Source organism: Harpia harpyja, chromosome 7, assembly GCF_026419915.1.
Source record: "Harpia harpyja isolate bHarHar1 chromosome 7, bHarHar1 primary haplotype, whole genome shotgun sequence".
Taxonomy (NCBI): domain Eukaryota; kingdom Metazoa; phylum Chordata; class Aves; order Accipitriformes; family Accipitridae; genus Harpia; species Harpia harpyja.
The window spans coordinates 36,606,754-36,634,155 of NC_068946.1; the positions used below are offsets into that span (position 1 = coordinate 36,606,754).

A 27,402-nucleotide genomic window follows, 5' to 3' on the forward strand; every position below is an offset into this window, starting at 1 on the left:
GTAGCTTACTTGGAGCTGCTCTGCAGTCTCAAAATAAGAGGATTATGAGACAGCACAGATTCACAAAAGGAGTAAAGGAGCTTCTAACTACAAAAGCATTTTGTTTATTTATATGTGTGGATATGTCCGTATGTGTTTATGCAGCTGCTTATTAAAGTTACAGTAAACCAAGTACTGGAAAAGCTGGGCTAATTCACACAATATGGAAAAGGAGCTTCATTCTGCTGTTAATGGTATATTAAGTTAAAGTGTTTGATTATTTGTTTCTTATCATATGGGCCTGAAATTACCTGAGATCTCAGTTTGATTTCCACCAGTGCTATACAACCTACATGCATAGCATTAGGAAGAACAGTGAAAAGTAAAGATGAAAACGAAACAGCTAATGGGACATTGTATCCCATTGCCTTAGACGCTTGGGTCTACAGTCTTACTAGGCTGTAAGGTGAAAAGAACAGGTGTTTTAGAGAGACAGAATAGGCAGGAAATGCAATATGATCTTTGCAATCTAAAAGAGAAATATATATACTTTTAAAGAGGAGACCACAGTAGTACATCAGGAGAAGCTAGTAACAATCCTTAAAATAGATCAAAATAATTAGATACTACATAGCTATAGTAAATGTAATAGATAAAATTAGTAGAGGCAGGAAGAGAAAATTATGAAATCAGATAGTAAATATCAATCAAAACCCAATCCAACATAATCTACATTTAAAAACTATTGTTCAAACATGGTCAAAATTTACCTAAAATATAAACATGGAATAAGAATTCTGGTAATAGGTAAATTCTCACTGCTGTCTAGCTTCCTACCTACAGCCATGGGTACATTTTATGAATAATTTTATCACCAGTGGTATCCACTTTCCCAGTACTGTGGCACATCTGAACGCTTCAAGTGGACTTTGTCTTTTAATCATTTGGCAAAACACTCATGGCCCATATAAAGGGTAGAGTTGAAGAAGTGTTCAGTGTCATATGTAAAGAAACTCTATATTAGGGTGAAGGATTTTTGATAGGACAGAGCTGAGAGAAACTTCTGAGTCTTTTCCTGCCTATCTAGAAGCCCTTCATCTACAGACAATCCTGATTAATAAAATCAGAAGGAAAACAGATTACCAGCTTCTCCTCAGAAATCTGTAAAAATTAACTGTCTTTGTTCAATGTTAAAGTGAAACATTAAAATGTACCCATGTAGCAACTTGCCGTCATTCTGTGGTTCTGTGATGCTTTTACTCTCCAGCTGTGTGTTCCTGTACTATATCAGAATTGTCCCTAAGTGCATGACTTTTCATTTATAGTTCTGAATTTCATCTCATACCAGTAACACCAGTCATCAAACTCATCTAGTCCTTTCTGTGTAATAGCTTGCTTGTTCTGTGACAATGCCTCCCAACTTTGTGATATGAGCAAATTACATTGGCATATTTCCACTTTCTTTGCTGAAACAATTAATTAAATTTTAAATAAAATCTGTCCTAAAATTATAATGGTGATGAGCAACTTTGACCAAAGCGTAGGTTACTGTGGTATTTGCTATAGTTTGCAAAATGTTAGTACTACTCTAAGAATTTTAATCTTAAAAAAAATCTGAAGTTTATGCTCTAAAATGAGATAGTATTTTTTCCATTTAAAGAGGTAGAAGAGGGAAAAGGGAGCTTTTTCTTCTTGTAAATAGTATACATTTAATCACTGAATCTAAAGAAATTCCTGTCACCTCTTCCCCCCATGCTACTTAAAACACTATACTACTAAATTAATCATGGTGATCTAGATGACTGAAAAACATGTTTGCTAGCTTTGCAGATGACATGAACTGGGAGGGCTGCAGGTGAACAGGAGGACAGTATTAGAATTTAAAATGTCCTGACAAATAACGAAATGGTCTCAAAATATGATGCAATTTAAGACATACAATCCTATGTTTTATATTTAGGCAAGAATAAATAACTGAAAAATTACAGGATGAGGAACACAACCTCACCAATAGGTCTGCAGGAGAAGATGTGGAGTACTTACTGCATCACAAACCAAGCATGAGTGAAAAATGCCAATCTTGCAAAAGAAAAAAAAAAAAAAAAGCAAGTACTTGGATTTATGAACTTGTGAAACAATCTTCTACTCTTCTAGTTGGAGCAGTATGTCCAACTTGGTTACTATATTTCAAAAAATATGGGGGCCACCTAGAAAGAATTCAGATCACAGCAATAAAAACATAATTTATGAGAAAACATCTAAGGAATTGTGGGATTTATTTGAATTCTTTCTGTCTTAATTTTACATTGAAAAGATTGATGGAAGATACGATGACAGTCTTTATATGTCTAGAAAGCTCTTCCAAGGAAGAGGAGGAATTTGTTTTCTTTTTATCTGGCATACAAGCAAACAGGTTGTGGGACTAAACTGCGTGTATTGGTTTTGTGTGGCAAGGTTTTGGTAGCGGGGGGGGTTACAGGGGTGGCTTCTGTAAGAAGCTGCTGGAAGCTTCCCCTGTGTTCGACAGAGCCCATACCAGCCGGCTCTAAGACGGACCCGCCGCCGGCCAAGGCCGAGCCAATCAGCAATAGTGGTAACGCCTCTGTGATAACATTTTTAAGAAAGAAAAAAGTTGGGACGGAGGTATTCGGCAGCCGGAGAGAGGAGTGAGAACATGTAAGAGAAACAACCCTGCGGACACCAAGGTCAGTGAAGAAGGAGGGGGAGGAGATGCTCCAGGCGCCGGAGCAGAGATTCCCCTGCAGCCCGTGGTGAAGACCATGGTGAGGCACGCTGTCCCCCTGCAGTCCATGGAGGTCCACGGTGGAGCAGATATCCACCTGCAGCCTGTGGAGGACCCCACGCTGGAGCAGGTGGGTTCCCGAAGGAGGCTGTGACCCTGTGGGAACCCCGCGCTGGAGCAGGCTCCTGGCAGGACCTGCAGATCTGTGGAGAGAGGAGCCCACGGAGCAGGTTTTCTGGCAGGACTTGTGACCCCGTGGGGGGCCCACGCTGGAGCAGTCTGTACCTCAAGGACTGCACACCGTGGAAAGGACCCATGCCGGAGCAGTTCGTGAAGAACTGCAGCCCGTGGGAAGGACCCACGTTGGAGAAGTTCGTGGAGGACTGTCTCCCGTGGGTGGGACCCCACGCTGGAGCAGGGGAAGAGTGTGATGAGTCCTCCCCCTGAGGAGGATGAAGCGGCAGAAAATAACGTGTGATGAACTGACCGTAAACCCCATCCCCGTCCCCCTGTGCCGCTGGGGGGTTGGTAGAGAATCCAGGAGTGAAGTTGTGCCCGGGAAGACGGGAGGGGTGGAGGGAAGGTGTTCTGAGATTTGGTTTTATTTCTCATTACCCTACTCCGGTTGATTTGTAATAAATCAAGTTAATTTTCCCTAAACTGAGTCTGTTTTGCCCGTGATGGTAATTGGTGAGTGATCTCTCCTATCCTTATCTCGACCCACAAGCTCTTTGTTATATTTTCTCTCCCCTGTCCAGCTGAGAAGGAGGGGGAGTGATAGAATGGCTGTGGTGGGCACCTGGCATCCAGCCAGGGTTAACCCATCACAGTCTTTTAGAAGTCCCCGCAAGAGGGATTTGTTAGGAAAACATTTTACCAGTGAAAATAGAGAATGAACAGAGTAGACACACCACAATCATTCAAGGGCTTTAATAGAGTCTAGGCCCTGTAAAAAGAAAGACCAGCGATGAGTATGAGATTTGTAGCAAAACTGATCAGGATGAGAATCATGAAACTTTTAACAGGCCCTCACTGTTTTAGGGTCTTAATAAGCATAGGTTTCTCATGGTTTTGTGCTGCTCCATCTGTTATGTTTCTCCCCAGGCCTCAAGGGAGCAAGAGCTTATTGTTTATGTATCAGAGAGGCAGAAAAGAAGGGGGGATGATTTCAGTCACTCTTGGCTGAGAAAGTTCTTGAAGAGCCAGGGGGGTGCAGGATAGAAAAAAGTGACATCCCATGCAGGAAAGTCCCAAGGACTTCTTTACAGAGAAAGAGACAAGAGTGCCTAAGGAAGCATTGGTGTGGAATAGGAGAGGTCTGCCTCCAGTTTCTCTTTATTCACTTCTCTCTCCTTCTAGTATTTTCCTTCTGCCCTAGCCTGACAAAGAGAAATTAAAACAATCAAGTTTGAAGAGCTATTTCATAGTCCATTCTCTTACTTGCACCTTGCATCACTGCTATTCCTATACATGGGTAAGATAAATGCTGGAAAAAACCCTGTTGTGTCTCAAAGGGCTATAGCCTTTCTGGATGTGTCAGCACCCCATGGCACTGCATGAAAGATTGTATAACATGTGATTGCCCTGTCTGCAGGTGGAAGGTTTACAGCTGGTGCAGTATCTCTGCTAAGATTTATGGTCTCACTACTCCACTGCTGAAATTAGTAGACAGCAAATAAAAATCAATTTTCCTGTGCTTGAGGTTTGTGTGTTTCATACTAGCTGCATGGTATGTTCAGTAGTCAGAGCTCTGACAGAGTTGTCTTCATACAGTATCTATGTGCTGAATTGTGAGACTTGAACAGTAGGTGTTTCTATACAACAAATTTTTCCAAACGGCTCTTAGAAGAGCTATATAAAAATACAGCTTCCTACACATTGTCCAACATTTTAAATGGATGTATAACTAGCAAGTCACCTTTGAAAATGCAGTTTCTGAAAATCTTAAGCCAATATGAGATGGTGCTTTCAGAAGGGACAGCCCCATTCTCCACCCACTGTTAACTCTGGTCATTTCCCACTGTGCTGGCTTGAGCACTTTTGCACCTCTGCATTTTAGCCAGATCAGCTCACTGGTCTGGCTGCAAACTACAAATAAGTGGCCAGATTTCAGACAGATCAGAGAGTTGATCATCACACTGCAAGAAAGAAATTGAGAGGCTTAGTATGTCCTCTCACTTTTAGAGTGCAAAGGACTAGCTGACTATCTACAGTGTCTTCCAAATTTTAGTGCTTCTCCTAAGTGCAAAGCTCAATAGGGCTTAAGGCACCACTGTATGAATAAACTGATCTTCAGTGCTCGAATGCTGGAGCTGAACAGAGCTCTAACAATTGTACAGTCAACAAGTATTAGCACAGATCCTGCACCTGGTGTAGAACCCTGTATAGGTAGGATAAAAAAGCAAAAGGGTTTATTAAAATGCCCAAACACTAGCAAATCTAGGGATCAAACTGGGTTAGCATTCAGTTACAGCAGCCTCAGGACTGCTGTTCCAAGATCAGGTGGTGACCTGGATCACCCTCTGCCTTTCAACATGGACATCATGACATCATGACAGCATTTTAAGCAAAAAGTATGGCAAGGATCATCTAATATGAAAATAGGTATACAAAGACCTCTATTGGGAAAGTTTGGGGGTTCCTTCAAATCAATTTTCTTGCTCTCTTTAAAACTTATTTCAGGGTACTGCCCACAGGGCTATAGCAAGATTTACTCCAAGGGAGTATGAAAAATAAATTGGTAAAAAGTCAGTTGATTGTTATCTTTACTTACTGTTAGCCAATAACTGGCAATGACTTGCATTGGGTTATAGTTACATACTCCATTTTCCTCTCTTATCAGAAATGGTCTCTGAGCAATTGCTGATTTTCAATCAAATGTCAGTGAATGAACAAAAAACTATTTGTTTTTCCAGATAAGAGGCCCTTAAGTCCTTCTTTCTAGCATTAGACAATGTTTTTTCACTTCATGAAAATACCATTCTTAACTTTTTTTGTATACAGTGAAATAAGCTTTCTGCCAGACTCAGATGAGCTCCTCCGCTGCTCCATGACCAGAGGAAAAAACAAAGAGCAATGCACACCTGAGAAAGATTCAAAACAACAGTTCAAGTTTCTCTTTACAAAAAGAGGAATATACTGCCTCCAGAGCAAAGAGCAATGTAGGAGACAAAGCAATTCAAGAAGAGCATTCATCAAATCCCTAATGAAGCTGGTTAAGTGATTAAGGCCTTTCAGCCATCTAGCTGAGGTGGGCTTTTCATCAAATCAATCTGTGCCCTGATATCCATTGTGAGAAATGTATGCCCACAAGTACATTCTTGTGTAAGTTAAGTGTCAGGCTAAAGATACATCCATTTTTAGTGTGTTTGTGTGGGGAGAGTGACTGTACAATTCAAAGATGTAATGATAGCAGAAGTGCCATATGTATGGGATGAGCTAGATATTTCCAGATGCCTGAATAGGAGAACGTGCTGACTACTTATGCTGTTAATAAAACATGCTGTGATTTCTTTCCTGACAAACCAGAACCCCAAGTTTAACATTCCCAGTATGGGCATTATGTAAAGATGTTTAGAATGAAATCTCCATTAATCTTAACTACAGCACAGCTACAGAAAATTCAATCATCTATAATTTATAACCTTTTGGATAAAAGACACCAGGTAGATAGGAGATTTTACTATCTCCCTAACAACTGCCTAGCAATTTTAGATGAACAACATCAATCATGATTGTGAACCTACCGAGAAGTGATTGTGGAAAATACCGTGCGTTTCCACTTTTATAGCCTCTCACTGTCTTCTACTGCAAACACAACCTGAAGAAAGCCGTGCTTTTTCAGTTAACGCTTACGTAAGCCCAGGTCAGGCTCTGACAGCGAAGCTGGGCCAAACTCCCCTCAAGTCAAGGACAAAGGGCCGAGGACCCCTCCGCTTCGGTAAAATGTGGCAACCGGCTTCCACTTCAACCCCAAACCTCTTCCACCTGCATGCTCCTTTTAACCTCGCAGGGCCAACAAGCCAGCAACACGGGCGCTGCGGAAAAACGAGAGGGAAGGCAGGGCGGAGCGCAGGCCGCAGTGCCGAGCCCACCCGGGCTGCCACCTCCCCAGCCCGCCCCAGCTGCCGGACGCCTCAGGTGCGGCAGCCGAACCTCCGCCCTGGGCCTCATCGCCTCCCGTTGCCACGCCGCGCTACAACAAGGGAAGACCGGCAGCCCCGCGTCGCTCGAAACGCCAACGCCGAGTGAAAAGCCTGCTGGGGAGACGGACGGGGAGCTGTTGGGTTGTGAAGGGACGCGGCCCCGCAATGGCGGCGCGGCCCGCCGGCACGCAGCGGCGCCGAGGGGAGGTTGCCTAGCAACCGGCGCGGCGGTTGCGGCACCCGCGCTGCGGCCTGGCAGGCAGCGCAGCGGGAGCGCCGCCGCCGCCCGCGGAGGCTCCCCGTGAAAACCTGCTCCAGGCAGATTGTTTTTTCCAGAAGGAAAGCTTCCCCTGCCTGCTTCAGCAGGACCTAATCAAACGGGAAAAGCGGGGGGGGGCCGGAAAAGAGCAGGCATTTAGCGTTGCGTAGCTAAAGGCAGGGTTACAGAGGCAGAAGTGGAAGGGGGGAGGGGGGCTGCCGTGGAGAAGGGGGGCGGGGGGGGCTCATTCCGCGGGGCTGAGGTGAATCTGCCTTTCGGAGTCACCAGCGAGGAAGAGCTGAGGCCCTGGGTCAGCCCCAGCCCGGGCAGAGGCCGGAGCCCTGGCGAGCGAGGTCCCCTCTGTCCCACCAGCTGAGCACGGGTGGTGCCAAATCCAGGCTTTACCCCCAAGGCGGGAAGGAACCGGCGGGATTGACATCCCTCCTTCTGCTAAATTTGTTTACTGTCTGTATTGGATACAGATAGCCACGCTGCTTACTGTCTGCAGTCAGCCAATTCCCCTTCTTCATGTGGGGGTGGTTGTGGTTTTGGTTTTTTTGTTGTTGCTGTTGTTGGGTTTTTTTTAATAGGAAATGGTGACTGTAAAACCATAGAAACAGACATGGGGAGTGGGGTGCTGGGACAGTTTTTACATCATCTCCGCTTTTAAAAGATGTCCTGATTTCAAGCTGTTGGTACATTTTTAGGAAAAAATAACCTCCTCCCCCACATGCCAAATAACCCTGAGTTTAGCTTTGGTATAGGTGAGAGAACATCAGGAGGTACGTATCTAATTTGTAACTTTACAAAATAAAGAGAACCTGAATCTAAATGGAGCATTCTCTAAATAGGCCTGCAATTGCAAAGATAGTTTATTAGTAACAAACACAACTGCCTCTTGAGGAACTTATTTCTAAAACCAAAACACAATAGACACGGAAAGCGTGAGGACCATCCCACATGGGGGAAACAAACATCTCCATGGATAACATATGAGAATTTTCCTCTGGGAACTGCACTGCCACTGACAGACTCCCTGCAGCTGCACAGCACCAGCTGCTGAGGGGATCCTGCAGGAGTTAATGCAGCTTGAAAGAAGCATTAACTCCCTGGATATCCATCAGCCTCCAAGGGCAGGATGCCACAGACTGTGTTTCCTCATCAGCAGTACTCATGCCCCTACCTGCACGTCCTACTACATAGCTGCACCTGGAAACATATCAAGGTCTCTGAAGCAGGTAGAGACAGCAAAAAGCACAACTAAAAAGCACAACTCCCTTTCCCATGCGTGGTCTCCACCAGATTCTCTTTGCCACTGGAATGGAAGAGCTGGCTTTGTTTCAGGGAAGTCCCACTTCAAATAAGCCAGAAGCAAAGTGATTTTGGTGGTTCTGGAAAATAAGTCATAGATGAGGTCCCATACTTACTTTTAAATATTCTTTTATTCTTATGATGGTTTGTTTATGGGTTAGCAGTTGTTACTATATCCTTAGGGATAGAGTGCAGATGGGTCCAAGCCAGCTACTGGCTACGGGTTGTCATGTTTCATGATAATTACAGATGAGGCTGGCAGTACTGTTTATTACCAAGATGCTTGACCTGTCCTGTCCTGTCCCCGTCCCCCCCCCCCCCCCCCCTTTCCCTTGCTCGATTATGCCAAACTTGAAGCACTGGGGCTAAAATTTTCCATTTTTGCCTCAGGCTGATTTTTGGAGGGAAACTTCAACTCAAATGATGCAACTATTTCCAAGAAAAAGCTATGCATATATATTTCTCTTTAAAATGTTATAGCTGCCAATTTTCAAAGCATGAATATGAAGTCTGCAGAACTTTTTGCAGAACAGCATTCTGAATTTTGGACTATTTTCTATTGGAGTGATATCTATAATACTTGCCCAGAGCTGAAAATTTTTGAAAAATTAGTTTGCATATATTTGGAAGACCACCCCAGAGGTTTAAAGGTGTGAATTCCAGAGATAATGCCTTTTCTGTTAAAGTTTCAGCATCCAGCTGAGGGGATTTTCCTGCAGCTGAAGCCTGTGTCTGTGTGGACTGTGCTGACCTAAGAGTGGGAATGCTTTCGTCTTTGTGTTCTTAATGATCCTACACGTTGGTTATTAAAAAAAAAAAACCCAAAAAACCCCAAAAAACCAAAGGAAATACAGAAGGAAAAAGGGTGAGGTAGGAAAAAAGGGAGACATATCTGGGATTAAAGACTGGCAGCAGAAAAAAACCTGCAGGGAAATAATGTGTGGAAGAACTGTTTGCCTGAATAAAGAAATTGTCTCAAAATTAGCTGTCCTGGAGGCTGATTGCAGAGACACAAAAAGCAGAAAGACTTGTAGATTATTATGACTAAGAAAATCATCTAGGTTGATCAGTTTGACCTCGCAGGAGACCAGGCTGGAAAAAAGTGAAGGAAAAGGGGAGCAGAGGGGAGCCAGTATAACTGAGATAGGACAAAGCAAAAAAGCTTGGACTGAATGGGCAAGACAGGGAATAAAAAGCTGAGATAACTGGACTGGAATTAATTGGAAGGATGGACAAAAAGATCTGAAAATGAGTTTATACAGAACTATAAAGATGACAAGTTCAGAGGTCTGTGAAATATGTATAAACATACATTCAATAACTCTTGATCATTCATATGGGTACCAATATGGTCTCCCTAAAACCATGTACAAACACTCCAATAAAAAACACCTGTGACTGCAGGAAGGAGGACTCAAATGGCAGCATTGAGATCTGCCTTACTTTTGGTTCGTCAGTAGATACTATAATGCAACATTCACTGTCTTCTGTAGTATACAATATCGACGAGCTCTTAAAAGCAGTGAGATTTGTTTTGGAGGAGACTTCCTTGATTCATTGGTGCTGCACGTGGATTGGGAGAAGTGACTAGCGGGAAGGGGAAAAGGGACAATAACGATGTGGGCAAAAAAATACTGTCCTTTGTGTAAGGTCCGTATGCTGTCTTGGAGAACTGGATGTCACCTCTGCCTGTGTCACGAGTAGGATTCACCTTCCCTGGCGTCAGATGTCTGTATCTGTAGGCATCCACATCTAAGCCAATCTAAACTACTTTCATATTCACTGGAGAAAAATGGGTCCTTTAAAAGGCAATTCTACTGACCTATTTTAGATATCTACCTTAAGGTGAGGCAAGTTGTGCCCTAGAAGTGCCTGTTTCTCTCCACTGACTATAAAGGGAGAGAGATGAGATGAATCCTACTCAGTACTCAGATATGATGGCAGGCAATTCACTCAAATTGCTCTTTTCATAGGTGGCTACAAATCATGTGGCTGATTTCCAGAATGTAAAGAGAGCCTTAATTCAGTGTCCCATAACTGACTGCTCAACTCTGGCACTTACTAACATACTTCTAATGCAATTTTTAAAATGTGAAGTGTTTAGTGGAACGTTATACTTCCACACCTCTTTATTAAATATCAGCCACTTATTTTGCACCTATTAACATTAGTCCCACTTTACATTTTGAGAAACAGGACTACATGTGGTTTTGGAAACAGAATGACAGATGAAAATATAAGTGGTTTGCATACCAATACACATTAACAGAGGCAGGGTGAGAACTGAATATTCCTGTTATAGTACTTAGCATATATTTTAATTACAGTAAATTTTAATAGTTATGATTTATTACAGTTCTGCCAGCTGTCCAAAACGTCACAGTACAGGCATCCCTACAGTTGAGTAAGTATGTCTTTTAAATGAAGATGTCACCAGTGCGAGGCACATAAGGCTGGATGTATATTCAAGATTTGGCAACCAAAAAGGAAAAATTAAACCAAACAGCATGAAATTAGATCTCATGATGAATAATATGGTTGGTGACTTGTGCAGAACACAGCTGAGTTGTTATATAGCATTTCCCAGACCATCATACAGGAACCATTAGAAAACTTATGAGCTCCAGCTTCATCCCCACCACCTCCCATGCAAAGGAAGACGGCAAACATCACCACTAGTCCCTGGTGACCTGACCAGCATGTTTGTTTCTCTGGGAAATGAAAAGCTCAGTCAGATATACAGCATTAGGAAGCATTAAACAACTGTCTATTAAATTTAGATATTTTTTTTTCTGAAAGGAAACCGAGTAGTTAATTGGCCCACAATTAAATAGAAATGCCATTAAAAGAAAACCTGAAAGAGCTTGCCAGGCCCAGTTTCTGCTTGCCTTTTATAGTGTCCTGATAACCTAACTGTCATATCAAGACATTAACTGAGAATATTCTGAACACTATAAAAACATCTTTATGGATCAAGTTATCCTGAGGGACAAAGTGCATATGGCAGACATATGCAACTAAGTAAGAGCAGAAAGGTAATGTAACTATTCCATCAAGAAACTTGAAAGCCCTGAGGGAACAACACATATTCATAAATGTAGGATCAGAGGAGATCATTAGGAGTATTTATTCTGACATTCTGCACGGTGTGGCTTATAAAAGTCCCCTCATTTAACATGAGCCTCAGCTGGAACACACCAAATTCATGAGAATCCCTTAGTAAGTTGCGTGATGGCAAAGCATTATTGCAAAAACATGGGTGCCCCATTTTATACTTAGACATCACTTTCCTGGGTAGTGAAGTTAAGAAAACTCCTGTGCCACTTTTCCTTTTAAGTATGGGAATGTGCCAGAAATAGAAAGCTGAACAGTTATACCATATATCTGCCCCAAACTAATCTATTTTAGCTCCTGAATTTTTTCATAAGAGGGGGAAAACCTCATCAAACCTCTGGGAAACAAACCAGAGAACCAACAGCTGTAAAGTTCAATTACCGTCTTTAAAAAAGCAGATTCAGTTTCAAGGTAGCTTTAAAAAAAAAAAAAAAAAAAAAAAAAAAAACGGAGGGGAGGCTTGTTCATTATAGTATCATTTTATAACTATGGGGAAAAGAAGGATTGCTCAGGATAATCTACAAAAGTCTAGGCTAAAATACAAGCGCAGCCCTTTGTAGCTGGGTGATTTGGAACTGAGAATTGTTCAGTGGAGTTTGACAATTTACTCCAGTTCGGAATAATTTCCTAACTGTAATTTTTCTTGGAGTATATTCCATTTGCATTTATTGGTACATGTGAATAAAGTAAGGGAGCAGATGTTGAAAACCTCCTCAGGAGAGTTTTTCCTTTCCCACTATCAGCCAGCAAAACGGGTTCTGATTAGAGGGAATACAAGACCTCCCCAAAGATTTTTCTCAAGCATTCCTTGCTCACAGTATCACCTGCACTCTGGAGCCATACCACTGCAAGGAGATCTTCCCACTGGAGTCATGCACACCACACTGCTTACCTCCGTACAGGAACACAGGTACACGTTTCAATATTTGCTTTACAATGGATGCTACTTTTTTCTCATATGAACTGAATTTGTATACCCTCCTAAAATTTCTCTTTTCCCCCCTACACTTGATTGCTTTCCCCTCATCAATCATTCCTATCTAGATTCCCACTGGATATTTCCTTTCCTTATCATTGTTTCAGAGCTGTTTGCCCATCTTCACAATATTTATACCAGCTCACTCAATTTCTGCATCATATCCATCATCTTTCTCACTAAGGACAGATTATTTTGAGAACTGTGAATCCTTAAACTTATTTGGAAGTGAGGTCAATACTGAGAAAAGCTATATAATCCCTTTCCCAGCAATGGAGAGTGCTTCTGGGTTCCCAGCCTCTGCCAGTCCACAGAGCAAGATATCAGCATGAGTAACAGCACCCAAGTGTCCTATATAATATTAAAGGTCATCATCTTCATACCCTGAGGCTTACATTCAAGTTTAATTTTTTTTTTTTTTCCCTGAAGGATACTGGTGGAGTAGAGTAACAGATTTCTCTCTGTGCAAAAACTAGCCTGCCTTCAGCTTGGCTTAGAGGGCTGAAGCTTTGCTTCAGATCAAAGATCATGTAATTCATAAAAACTACAGCTGGCAAAAGCACAAATATCTTTTTACAGTCATAAATGTTTTAAAGGCTATGGAGTGCTTTAAATGTTAACTCTAATGGAAAATATTGTAAAAAAAATCATTTGAAACAATAACTCTTGAAAATGTTCTGACTGTTGCATATGTTTAGCCAACAAAGCTACAAAAGCAAACTGTTTGCAAGATGTAAAATGTTATTCTATTGAAAAGTGACTCTCATAAATGTGGCCCAGTAACACTTACAGTCTATTGCTTCCTAATCAAATTGATTTCCTTAGTAACTTTAAAGATTTGCATCTTACCATTACTACTGACAGTAAAATTGGGTGCTTTCCATTTTGTCTATTAGTATTTTCCGGAAGCCAAATTAAACTTTAGCTCATCCTGCACCCCAGTATTTTCAAAGCATACTCTCATTGCTTCACTAGGAGAATTTTTCAGTAGTATTATCATGGTACCTAGGAGGCTGTCTACCGTCAGCACTTTTGTGGTACTTCCCATTCTACAACATAGAAACCTGCCCCTGAACTGCAAAATCTAACCTGTGCAAATGCATTTGCCATCAGGATGTTTGTGCAGCCATCACTGAAGTCTCAATCTGGAAACAATTGTGCAGTGTTTGCCTTATGTCTGCTTTCAGGTTAACGCAACTAGAGATGGAAGATTTTTTCATTCTGCCTGGTATCAGTACTTATCTTTTAGTTTCCATGGTTTCATTATTGACTCTCAGCAAAGAGAAAACATATGGAGGTCACACACTCTACAAATAACACCTGTTACACTCCTGCAATATGACCTTGAGTGCCACAGTCCCAGTTAGAACAACCTCACCAAAGACTTCCAGGGGGGAAAACTGATCTAACAAAGCTTGCCTTGTGGCCCAAGAGGTAGGATTTTTCCACTGGTTTGCATTTGGTACAAATACTTACAAATAAACAAAATATGATGAATATACTTTGAGATCAACTGTCAAATTTCAAATATCCTGGGCAGAGTTCTTGTTTCATAATAGTTGTGGTTGTATAGAAATTTGCCATACACTTCCCTATAAGCACATCATCTGTTTAGATTCTCAGGTGCTACTTCAGCCTTCTTTTTGGTGGCACCTGTTTATGGAACTCATTTTTAAACAGCAAATTCAGACCACAGTGTCTAGGGAAAGGACACTTCTTTCTGACCTTACTCTATCTGTATGCAGTGTACAATGCATTAAGCTCCGGCCACTATTCTCCTCGAGATCACAGACTGTCAATTTTTTTTGCATGCATCTGACTCCATTTTGTATACATATGTGGAATCTGGCTCATAATGTATATGTGATCCTACCGAGACAACTAGAACACGGTGTATCGCTTTAGAGAACTTGAGTCAGACTCCTCATTTCAGAGTGAGTCATTTACATTTATCATCAAACAAAACTACATGGGGTCAAAGTCTGCTGAGGATTTTGCAGTTACATTGAGGAGGGTGAGACATGGTGAGGATGGTATAGAAAAAAAATTAATGTATAAATAACACCCATTCAAACAGGAAGACTGTTTCTGCCCCACTCTGAAAGCCTGCTGGTAATAGTTTAACTAAAGCAAAATTCGCACCGCTGTCAGAGGAATGACAGCAGTAGACCTGGAAATATTGTAGCTTTAATTCAGTTAGCTCCATACCAGTGACCGGAAAGCTATGGATTGGTAGGCTAGCAGGCCAAATGAGTAACCAAAATAATCAGGTGGATTGGTACAGTTCTATAAAGCACATATACTGCCTTTGAAACCAAAGTACTAAGCTGAGAGGTGGCTTACCCACTGCAGTCATGCTTTTTACTGCAGGGTTGAATGGTACCCAATTTTTTTATCTACAGCAGGTCGTTTGACATCTTCTAAATGTACCCAAAAGCTGCATGTTATTTGAGACCAGACAAGCAGCACCATATGGTATAAAAATCAGGCATCTCCTGTCATATGACAGGTCCACATTAGACCACGAGAACACCACTTGCTGTATGTTCAAAACCTGGACATCCATTGTCTTAAAATGCATGTCTGCTCATGTTATATGTTATCAGTTTGTCCAAGTAAGGTAACTGACTATACGCTGCACAGAGCAATCATTATCTTATTGAACATGATCCTCTTTCTTGATGGGGGAATTCTCCATTTTTACCACACAATTGGAAGTACTTGTAAAGATCTCCAGAAAGATGAGTGAGGACTGGTTAATATAGCAGTTCAAGAACAGTTCATCTGGCCAAAATCAGATTCTGCCCACATTTAAGGGAAGCTGACCTAAGAATCAAGAAGCAACTGTGATCAGAATTAAAAAAAAAAAAATCTAAGGAAACTTCATACAGAAACAATCACTGAACTTCAGATGGAAAGATCTAAAAAATAAGTTATTGCTGATTTTTTAATATTTTTTGAACTTTTTTTCTATGTAGTATGAACAGAGCTGACAGTTTTGTTTGCTTAATAGTTTGCATCACGAGAATCTCTTCCTAGTGCCTTCAGCTTTGCCAAACATTAATTGTTGAGACTGAATTTGTTTACACTGTTGGCCTCATCCCGATTTCTTTCTTTAATGACACTATAAATGGTGAGATACTTCTTTCAATGAAGTTACAAAGAAAAGCTGAACTTGACAATGTGGAGCCATGTGTCCTCATGATACTTCTTATTTCTTTCAGCTTGAATGCTACCAACAACAAAAACTTCACCACTTAATAGAAAAAGTACATTTGTAGTTGACTTATTGGGAAAAGGTTGAAAGTATTATTCCACTAATCTACAAGTTTAGAAACCAAAAGGCAAGAACAATTAATCTATGTTGTTGCATTTTTAATAGGAAGATTTAAAACTATTTTTGTGATTATTTAATGAGTATGTTGGTAATACTGTGACATTAAAATATCTTTCCAGCCATTTTTTGAGAACTTCTGCTACAACCTCTTTACTCTGAATTTTGTCAAGTAGGCTGCTCAGGTAATATAAGACTTTGAATTTTGTTGCTCCTTTTTAAATTTATTGAAATCTGGCGATTCAGCACTTCTCTAAAATAATTTCTAAATATGCTCAGAAAAAGCTTCTTAGCGGCTTGCAGTAAATACTTACAGAGCTGCCACATGTTGACTGTGTCTCTGCCTAGCATTAGCAGCCCATTCAGTGTAATTGATAGCAATAGCTGCTGAGGCATCAAATGCTGAAACCAGGAGCAGAAACAAAGCCCTTCCGCTGGTCCCAAACCAGTTAGAGGCAGAAAGGGGAAGCAGCCTAAGTTAAATTGAAGGTAAGGGTAGAAAAAAGGAACAATAGTAGGTTCAGGAGCAGAAATAAGAGAGGTAAAGTTGCAAGCTTGGAAAAAATAGGAATTTGACCTGAGTAACATGAATATTGTTATTCAATGTTTCTTTAAATTGTCCTCTTTTAGTATTTTGGTCCCAAACCTTCTTTACTGCACATCTTCCCAAACATGCAGTGACTACAGAATCATCAATTTCCTCCTTAGCTTTTTTTATGATTCTTATCCTTGTGGTGTTTAATGATTCACAACATCATTTGCCTCCCCTCGTTAACACCTCTTTGAAATCAGGTACGTTATTTGTCTTTCAAAGACAATAACAGAAGAACAGGAGATTCAGGCCACCATTGACAGAAATGTCTTTTAACCCAGCATTTCTGAGACTGGTAGGTGTCAGCGAGGGGAGAGGAGGCACAAGAAATGCATTCTTTCGAGTGGCTTCGGGAAGCCTCTAGAAAGGAGGCCTCTGGGATTCCTGACACCTGCTCGGCAAGCCAGGGCCAAGGGCAAAAAGAAAGGAGTGGGGGGACTCTGATGGGCGAGGGGCTGCCCCTGCTCTGGGGGAGTACAGGGCCTGCCGCTGCAGAGGATCCACACTGTCCTCTGGAGAAGTTGGTGTGAGTGTGTGCGTGGCCTTAAAACAACGGAAGCAACACAGTAAAATCTTGTTTGTGATTTTCATACTCCAGCTGAGAGCTGCATGCATAAGAAGGTATTACAGTTGCATTTGTTGGTGCCTAGTACGACTCAAGCAGATGATAGGCTATATTAGATTTAGGTGTCCTCTCTGTACCCTCAGGGGGAGAGCTTAGGGGCTACTCAGGGGCAGAAGCAGGTAGTGACCCAGCAAATCCATTCATCAAGGTCTGCGATGAAGAAATTGAGCAAGCAGCGCTGACAAGGTAACTGCTGCTGGGCTCTTGCTCTGGCTACAGAGTGGGTCTGCTGGTCTCTGCTGCGGAGATCTGATGCTTATATGTGTACAGAGTACACTTCAATTACAGTAATTCAGATGAACAAAAATAACAAGAAGGCTTAAATATCCCCTAAAATTAAGTTTCACAAAAGGTAGGGAGGGCCACCTTTCTCTTAGGGTCAACTTTTGCTTGAACTCCTCCAGAGACATCCGACTTCATCGGTACTGAAAGGTAACTGGATCATGCTTTGATATGTTATAGCCATTTATGTGTTTGTATTTCCCAAAGACTGATGTTCACAATTAACATACTAAAAATCTGTAAGAATTCAGCTTCAATATTTTCCTTTAAGTTTTGTAACAACTCAATGGATTTTCTTTTTTATTTTTTAAATGTAGAAGTAAATCTATAGCTTGTCTTTGAAGCTATATACTCATTTGTCCTACTAACTGCATTTTATGAACACTGCAAAATTTCTGTGCTTAAAAAAAGTTATTCTCTCCTTGAGCATTGGTGCAGTCTAAAAATCAAGAGAACAGAGCCAGGTACTTATACACTTGCCTAATATTAAGAATGTGAGTCATCCCATTGACATGCCTGTTTGTTGTTGAATTGGGGCCTGTAGACATAAGAGAGCACCATTTCTTTAATGCATTTGTCACCGGAGGAAATGGCAGATCATTTGGATGCGATTTTTCATCTTTTCTCCAGATCTGTTCAAGAATGGATGATCCTATACCATCTAGTGAAAATATCTTCAGAACTACAATAGCTGAGCCATATCCATATATACATACTGTAAACATTGATCAGAAAAATACAACTAAGCAGGCAACACGCATAGACAGCAAGAATGCATGTGAACCTTCTCAACATTTCACATGTACGTAAGGAAACATCTAAAGCCAAGGCAGCATCTACCATTCAAATCCCAACAGGCAATTTTCTGTTGCTTCACTAATCACCACTAAAAAAAAGAAGTTTACCTTTACACAGGTGTGTGAAAATTTTGATTAAGTGCTTTCCTACTTACCACCTTAGAACAAAAAGCACTAATCACACATTTTTTTTTCTCATATACTGGCTACTGAGCCCTTTCTCTGATCTGTGACTGTGCAAGTCAATGTATCTCTATGTTGTTTTTGCCAACTAAATAAATTATTGCTGTAATTAAGAGAAGGTAAGAAAAAAAGCAGAAGGTTTGAAAGAAGAGTCAGGGGGTGCTGCATGAGCTTCCCACCTCCTGAGTCATTCTACTGTCTCTCCCAGTGTGTATCATGCATCTAAAAAAAAATAGTGAAAGGAGCATTTTTTCCCCCTCTTTCTCATGCAATATGGAATGAAGTTTTTACAGTAAAAATTCATTCATATATATATATGTATTAAACAATTCACAAAACACATGTGTTTCATATGATATTTGCAGCAGTGCAAAACCACGTTTAGTCACAGACAAGTCCTCCATTCTGTCTTCCATCAGGGAGAGGCTGTTTTGGGAGATAAGGGAGGGGAGAATCCTGTAAATCTCTTATACCTCACAGAAACAAAATGATGAATTTAGGAAGAAAGCCTCTGACTGAAGATGGTATAAAGAAGCAACAGTACATTTCTGCATTAAAACTGGGCAATCCCAGGGATGTATTTGTATGCTTTAAAATACACTCCAATTTGTATTCTGGGTACAGCACCAACATAGCCTCCACTGGAAAAAGAAAACACTTGTGGATGACCACCTCAAAAACCAGCAACAAATTACCACACTTAGGATGAAAAATACAAACTCAAAAGTAATTCTAATTATAAACATACAATCTTAAAAAACCCCATAACACTAGAGAACTCCAAAGAAAAACAACATTTTTTGTTATTGTGCTAAGACCTAATTAAATACGATGAAAAATCCATGCAGTGGCAAAGATGGCTATTATTTCCTCTCCTCTTGCTCTATTAATATTAATTGAAAACTAGGTGTGGCACCACAACAGAAGAATCATGGTACAAAACAACTGGAATTTGTTGCCTAAGCATTTTAATTAAATATCATGTTGTCTTACCTGATTAAAAGAGAATTACAAATCATGGCATAAGAAATATCCATACACTCGCAAATGATGAGGCTCCTTCTACTGCAGGTTCAGGTTCCTAGGCAAAGAAGCTTGTAAACTCTTAATTTCACTGAAATGAAAAAGGAAAGAAATGAAGAAAGAACCTCCCCGTCAAAGCAACAAAAGAACCTCTGCAGTATTCTGTAGTCTCTTCGCCTGCTTCCTGTTTTGAGATTCACTCTTTGAATCCCAGCATCGATCAGAAAATTGGTTATGGGGGAAAAAAGAGGAGGAGGAGGGGGAGAAGAGATGAGGGGGAGGAAACAAGGAGGCAGCATATTACGTACTAGCTCCACCTACTGGCAAGGAAATGAGCTCAGCTGGATTCTTAACACCCTATCAAAACAACTGTATTTTAGTTTTAAATCGCATATTAGCCCTTGATTATACAGCTTTAAAATAAAGTAAGTGGGTTAGGACTAATGAATGCTTACATATTTTTAAAAATTGGTTTGAGATTTAAACTGCACAGAGGTTTTTTTTTTTTATTAATGAAGTAAGTATTTCAGTACATCTGTATAGAAATACTTGCAGAAAACTCAAGGTTCTGCCAGGTATCTTTATTTTACTATGTACTAACGCACTTTATGTTTAAAAATAAAGAAGTCATTCTTTATTCAGAACCCACCACTACAAAACAGTAGAAAATAAGGGTGCCTGTTTTTTTCCCCTTTGATTATTGATTCTGCAAAATATAAAGTACATTTATACCTTTATTGAAAGCCAGAGGAAAAAAAAAAGTTATGTAAGACAAAACGAATGGATGCTTGGATTTAGCCAGGACTATTTTGCTCAAGAAAGAGCTTTTTATGGTGATCTGTTTTACTTATTTTCATCTAAGGCTCTCTTCTGCATTTTATAGCATCTTGAAACTGCTCTTTGATACTCCGGATACCATTAGTTATAAAAAACTAATATGCAAGTTGACTGCCTCACCCCAGTTGTCTCTAGCCACAATTCCCATAACAGCAATGTTGGATTTACTGTTGCTAAAGGATGCCTTATACTGAAATGCTGTAAAACTGAGTGTGTCTACTTTTATCTCTCGATTTCCTTAAAAGTTTTTTATCACTTACACCTGCTCTGTCACATCAAACAGCTAGCAGCCACCTGCATGCAGGGCTGTCTCAACAACTCTCAGCTGTGGAGGAAAATTTCACCTCACCAAAACATGGGGTTTGGGGGAGGAAAAAGTGCAAAAGTTAACTAGGAATGGATCTAGATGAAAACCATGGAATTTTTAATTAGGATCCATGATCTAACTCACCACAAAAATCACTCATGTCAACACAGGGAAATTGCTGGAGAGACCGTCCCTCTCTGTAGCAACTCATATTTGTATCAGCTTAAACCATTCATAACTGTTATCACAAACCCTTGGAGTCAGTTCTTCAGGAAAAAGATCAATTTCTAGGCTTGTTCAATCCCTCCAATGGGATCTTGGACCATGAAAGAACTCCGAAGTACTAAAATAGTTCAAGTAATGATAGTAATAGGTCAAAATGCCTATTGTGTGAGCATGGACTGAGCGTTTTAGAAATCCTATTATCACAGAAACATACACTCTCATTTGACCTTGTTTTAAGGAAATTTGCTCTAAAATACTATTTTACATAAAAAATACTATTTATACCCTGAAAAAGGATTTCACTGAAAAGTATGGTCAATTTTTCCCAAGCTACTCTTAAACGGAGGGGGGTGGGCGCTGTCCGTGGTGCTGAAGCGCACCTCGGCATTCCACGAAGACCTTGCACTCCAAAATGGCCGGAGTCCAAAGTGCACGTAACCTTAAATACTTTTGAATGTACTTTGGCAACTTTGTATAAATACAGAAATGCACCGTGAATGGATAGAGGTCCACTGTTGGCCTAAATTGGTGAAGCTGATATTCTAAAGCCTTATTGAATGTACTTGTCACAAAACAATCATTTCATTGGAATAGGTAACATTAAAATTTCAAGTATGGATTTAATCTACTTCATAAACAAAACAAGAATTTCTATGCTATCTAAAAAAACAAAAATAATTTGAATTAATAAAATCTGAAATATTAAAAGTGAGATAAAAGTATTACAAGAAATTTGGAGATTGTATTAATCTTTATGACTTATAATAATACTAATATATTATTCTTAGCTGTGAAGTAACCATTTAGCTAAAGGAGTACTGGGAAGAAACATGCATTTCAGCTCCATTATAAACACTATTTTGTCTCTCCCAAACTCAGAGAAACATTTTTAATTTTTTTTTTATTATTATTCTGTAATCTTAATCCTTCTACAGTCTGTCACTCTCACTTCTTTAATCTGTAGGTATATGACAATTACATCTTAATGGTAAAGCTCACTGGCAAAGCTAGCTTTGCTTTTCTGAATCCTCTGTGAAGAGTACAATAAAAATGAAGTATGATAATATCTCACATATACCACAAAAAATGCCATAATAAGTCAAAGACAATAAAAAATTAACTGCTGAAATTCACAGGAATTTTCTAAGTTTACATTTTCTTACAAAAACTGCATTTGTCAGTGGCACATACTTGCCCAGTTACAAGTATGTGAGAAAATAAAGAATTTTTCTATGAAAAATTCAGAAGAGCACTGTGAGAATCAACAAATTCCAGTAAATCTTTCAGAGCTGATTCTAAATCTACTAAAGCTCTCCAACAACACATACAAACATGGTTTATTCATGGTTTTATTAATCATATTAATAGTAATTATATAGGAATGAAAACAAATACCCATTGAACAAATCTCATTTTCTGATTTTTTTTTTTATTTAAGTGTCTTAAAACTAGGATAGCTAGAAGAATCTTTCTGCTTATTCAACCGTGCTGATAGAGCTCATTTCTACCAGAAATTTCTCTTTGCTTCTCAGAGCATGGCTAACAGTCATCTGCATAAAAAATAACCATTCTACTAAATCATGCAAAAACATTTACCCAGAAGAGATGGAGCAAAAGGTCAAACTCTAGTTTCCACAGCGCATGGGTTTTTAAGCCTAAGGAGCAATGCCAGTAGCTATTCTGGCCAAGAGACACTTATCTTCGCCTGTCCTTTACGTGCCTCAAAGAAATAGCTATTTCACATATTTAGAACCCTTACTTTTTCTTTTTGTCTTTTATATCCATACATCTCTTAACTCTCAAACTCTAAACCTGAATCTGTAAATTGCTACGGCAAAAGAGGTCTGCAGAGTGAACAGGTTCATGGTTCCTTGATGTGTCATCTGATTAAAAGACATAAATTAATCTCAATCAAAAGTTATCAGCCTTTGTTATTTAGTTCTGATGAAATCATAAAGCCTATCATTCTTGCCTTTAAAGTCTGAGAATCACCTTTGCAAATTACTCATTGAAGTGAAACTGAACTTTAAGATGATTCTAAATATGAAGCATATTTTCTTCCCTGTTCCAGAGTTACTTTAAGAGAAATTACCCTGGTGACTACTAAACATTAGCAATCTTTTAATTTTGTTACATTTCTTTCATATCTAAAATCTTTGCATCTGAGGTGTATTAGTGCCGGCTGCCAGTTTTTTTACCTCTGCCTAAGAAGAAAGATAGCTTTGGAATTTAAAAGATTTCTGAAAAATTTTCTATGCAATGAAAATTATTTGGTCTTGATAATTACTTTTGAAGAAGGGAATATTTTAAATCACATTCATATTTTCAAAATGTAAAGCCAGTCATTTCTTGCCTGCCTGGGGCTAACACTGAAGTCACTTTTAATGACTAACAGTGGAGACAGATTTGAAAGGGAATGTGTACAACAGTTTTTGAAAGTACATATCACTTCCATCTTTGCTCTCTGAGACATTAGTATGCCTATAGTCAGAACCATTAAGGCATTAACTTGGGCATACTTCACAATTCAGTGCACTAAACAGTTTACGTGTTCTGTATCTTTATTATTCTTGGCCAAAAGCGGATCAAGGTAAAGTTATTTTTTTTTAACATATTAGAGTCAATTGTTTGAAATTTTGTATCAGCACTCTCAGTGTAGTATATTTTCACAATTTACTTAGAAAGGTACTATTTTCAGTGCGGATGACTGCTAGGCATACTGTGAGATGCAGAAAAACTTTCTAATGCAAAATCAACTTGGTAATCATACGTTATTAAACAGAGCAATTCTTCTAGGCATTCCAGCTTTAAAAGACTAGCAAATAAATAAATCATAACTTGAGGTTTGCTTAACAAAACCTCCCCTCTCTCCAAGTGATGATTACCTTTCATCTGACCAATTAAACCACATGACTCAGTAGCAATAAATGGAATGAAAACATATGAATGCAATCTCAGTGTTTATAGGTGTCCTGGGAGAACATTATTAGATTTTGTTACTAGCTCTGGGAGCACTACTGCACTTGTTGCTGAGGTATCATTTAATTCATTTGTCCACCTCTTAAAAACTGTCTATCTGAAATTGTATTTGTTCACTCTGAAACTGCTTGCTTGCATTTTGTCTTTGTTTATTTGTCTTGTCATATATATAGTAGATTCTTTTGAACATGGTCTGTGTCCTGTGAATATATAGGGCCTAAAATAATAGCTTCCTAGGCCTGGCTGGCCTCTTTGGACATTACAGAGAATATTAAAATACTTCTTCAGTTTTGTTCTCTACAGCATAATCAGCTAACAGAATTAATTTATCCTATAGCTCCTTCTGAAGTCAGGAATTATTGTCTCCATTCCATAGATGAGAAACTGAGATACAAACATACATTATGTTCTGGAAGTTACACAAGAAGTTTGCAAGCCTTAGAGACTGAATCCTTATTATCTGAGTGCCTGCTCCCTCTTCTAACTCTTATTATTCACATAATTTTTTCAGAATCTTCCTAAGATGTTGGCCTGTATATCTGCATGTTCTTAAGGTATATTATGTTATGCAAAAAGTATTTTCTTATGAATTAGTTGCCTTCTATGACTGTCCTGTCTTATGCCAAAATAGACATAAAATAAAAAGTCTTATCATGCAAGACTAACAAGATGAGAAGGAATATTGCTCCTAGCACCCAGAAATTCCTAAACTACTTCTGTAGTGGCAGCAGATGCAGTGCCTGCTACATGCGAGAGGATAGAAACATCTAGCACATATATGGTGGGAAACCTACATCTTTCCATTTAACCTGTGGAACTTCTCACTGACACTCTCACTAATTAACAATGCCAAGTTGGCTGTGAAGCTCCTGCAACCAAGTAGTGTGCCAGCTAGACCTGCCTCTAGCTTGAGGATCACCGGCATAAGAAAAAATCTTTTTATTGACCAGTTATTTTACTATTGTCTGCTGCTAATTATCTTGAACTTAGAAGCCTGTGGTACTGGCCACTGTTAGACCACTGGACTAAACAGATATCAGTCTCACATGATAATCTTATTTATTCAAAATGTAGATACTCAAGATCCCTACTCTTTCTATATATAAACACAAAGTGTGTGTGTATATATATACTGTGTATATAATGTGAATATTTTAAGACATCACTAAGCTGTGATTGTTGTGTACATTTTGTTCAACTCACAATAATTTTAAAATTGTGATTGCAATTCATCTGAATGACCGGAAAGTTGTAACTAGAGGTCAATATTTTAGAAACATGTAGGCACATATGGAAGGCGGTCGGGGTGGTTTATGCTTTGAGAATTATTTCAATACATTTTTACTAAAATGATGGAATTATTGGGACCACGTTGTTTGCAGCCATTTGGGTATGGCCTTTGTATTGTTTTTCTACAAGAATAGGAGGGGCCTAACTATTATTTAGTAACATTAGTGTTAAAATAATTTTGTATTATTATTGAAAGCTACAACCATTAAAGTACAGATTGCTGATCACATATCTTTATTATGATATTATTACGAATAACTCTGAGCAGATAATTTTTCAGATAGTATGTTCTATGGCCAGTTAAAATATCGTAGCAGTCAAAGGCTTAAGTTACTGTGAAGTCCTTATACTTTTAAGTGATCCTATACAAACAGAATATTATGTTATTACTGTTGATACAGCAAGGATGTGGAGTTGAGGTGTATCCTCTGGCTCCTCTTTACCCCAGGAAGTTCTGCAGTTCTGTTCCGTAACATTTGACTGCTTGCCACATTTTGTATTTTCTTTCCCAGTTTTGAAATTCCACATGTGCAACCTACAAGTTTTTGAATAAAAAGAGACTGTAGAAACTCCTTTGCAAGCCTACCACTGATCTTCCTTAAATGTTAGACCAGATTCTTCCACTGCAGTTAAGAGTATTGCCTTCCCTAAATTTTGCTTACCACCCTAAGCAGGAGTCAAATAAAAAGTGTCTCAAGTAAAAGTGCAGATTATTAGCTGGAAAGCCACTATGGCAGGTCCATGGCTTGTAAATATACTTTAGTAACTCTGGTACAAAATTTATTACAAACAGGTTTTTTGATTCTGCACTCTAGAGACAAAGAGGAGGAAAAAAGAAAGAAACCGAAGGTGGAAGAATACGATTATACACTTGAACTTGAATTAAAGTCAGATCCATCACACTTAGCTAAATAACTGCAGTTCAGGTCACTTTCAAAGGCTAATATTGGTAAGTAGTTGAAGGAATAGCTATGACAGCATGTCTTGTATTTTGGTGCCTTTAAGTACGTGGTACTTTGACAAATTATGAGTAGTGTAACGTATAGTGTTCACAAAAGTGCCTGAGAATTATGAAAGAGAACTATTGTCCAAAAATAATGGTATTAATCAAACAAAATCAAAATTTGATGTTAAAACAAGCTGATGACTGCATTGCTAAGAAGTTACATGTGAGCTATGTACAGGGTTTGCCCTTATATGAGACCTCATACAGGGGCTGTATTCATTCATGTTTAACACTTCAAAATGATATTTCTTTTTGCAACTAAGATACTTCAACATTTCTGTTCCAGCTGTTCAGTTAAAAGTGACTGAATAGCTTTGCATTTATTCACTCATTACTGAGAGCGTAACTGCACCTGGGGCAGGATTCCCAGACAAACACATTATTTAGAAATGTCAGGGCTTCTCAAGTTACATTTTTAAATGTAATTCTGAAATGAACTTTCAATGGTGATTCATCAAAAGTTGTACTAATAATTTACATTGAAACAAGTGCCAGGCTGGCATTGGTATAAATTACTTTTGTCAAAGCAGTGTATTTGTTGTTGTCTTTTAAATGACCACTTTTGCTTTTCAGATCTGGCAGTTGACTGTTCAGTGGGACCTAGTGGGGCAGAGGAAAGGAGGGAGAGAGATTTTGTATACATAATATGTATACATTTGATATACATAGTATGTGTCGCATATATGCACTTTATATAGATTTGTGGTGAAAGATCATTTTTTTAAATGAAATTTTCATGTTTAAAAATTCGGGGGGGGGGGGTTGTTCCATATAGATGGTTTGATGTATTTATAGTATAAATATATATTTATGCATATTGCATAGTCATTTGTTTCTGCCCTGTTGTTCCACTGATAGATTTAAAAAGTGCTAAGGCATTAAGAACATGATTCAAACTCTGTTTCAGTAAATCAAAGACTCTGACTGGTTCCAACGACTTTGAATCACTATACAGGCAATCCTGTACATTGATTAAAGAAGAATATGAGCCACATGTGAGCCATATTCATAAATGAGTATTTATCATGACTTTTTGTGGCATGATCATTCCTACAAACAAAACTTTTCCTTTCTGGATTTTCTTTTTAGTGTGAGGGTTGGTAATTGTTTAAATCAGTGACACAACATTTCTCTAATATCAGACCTAAACCTATGAGAAGGCTGTCTTGGTATAGATGAATACATTATGTACAGTCATTGTGCCAACCAGTACATCACAGAAGATTGCAATCAATATAAGGGTACTACTGCAAGAAAGCAGGACTGGAGGTTCTCTAGTAATATGATGTTAATCTAACCATTTTTTGGAACATCGGCACATAAAAATTAGTTATCCTAAGAATATGCTGTTATAAAACTTGTCAGAGAATCAAATCTCTGAAGCAGCTCAGGTTC

The 27,402-nt window shown here is 39.2% G+C and overlaps 1 protein-coding gene across 1 annotated transcript in view; it reads right to left on the reverse strand.

Annotated features, from left to right (window-relative positions):
* The window catches only part of SCN2A (sodium voltage-gated channel alpha subunit 2), an 81,499-nt gene extending 61,892 nt beyond the window's left edge, over positions 1-19,607 (reverse strand). Inside the window, exon 1 of the mRNA XM_052792621.1 lies at positions 19,334-19,607. The gene's annotated coding sequence lies outside the window, so the exon portion shown is untranslated. The remainder of the gene's footprint in view (positions 1-19,333) is intronic.
* Between the last annotated feature and the right edge of the window lie 7,795 nt (positions 19,608-27,402).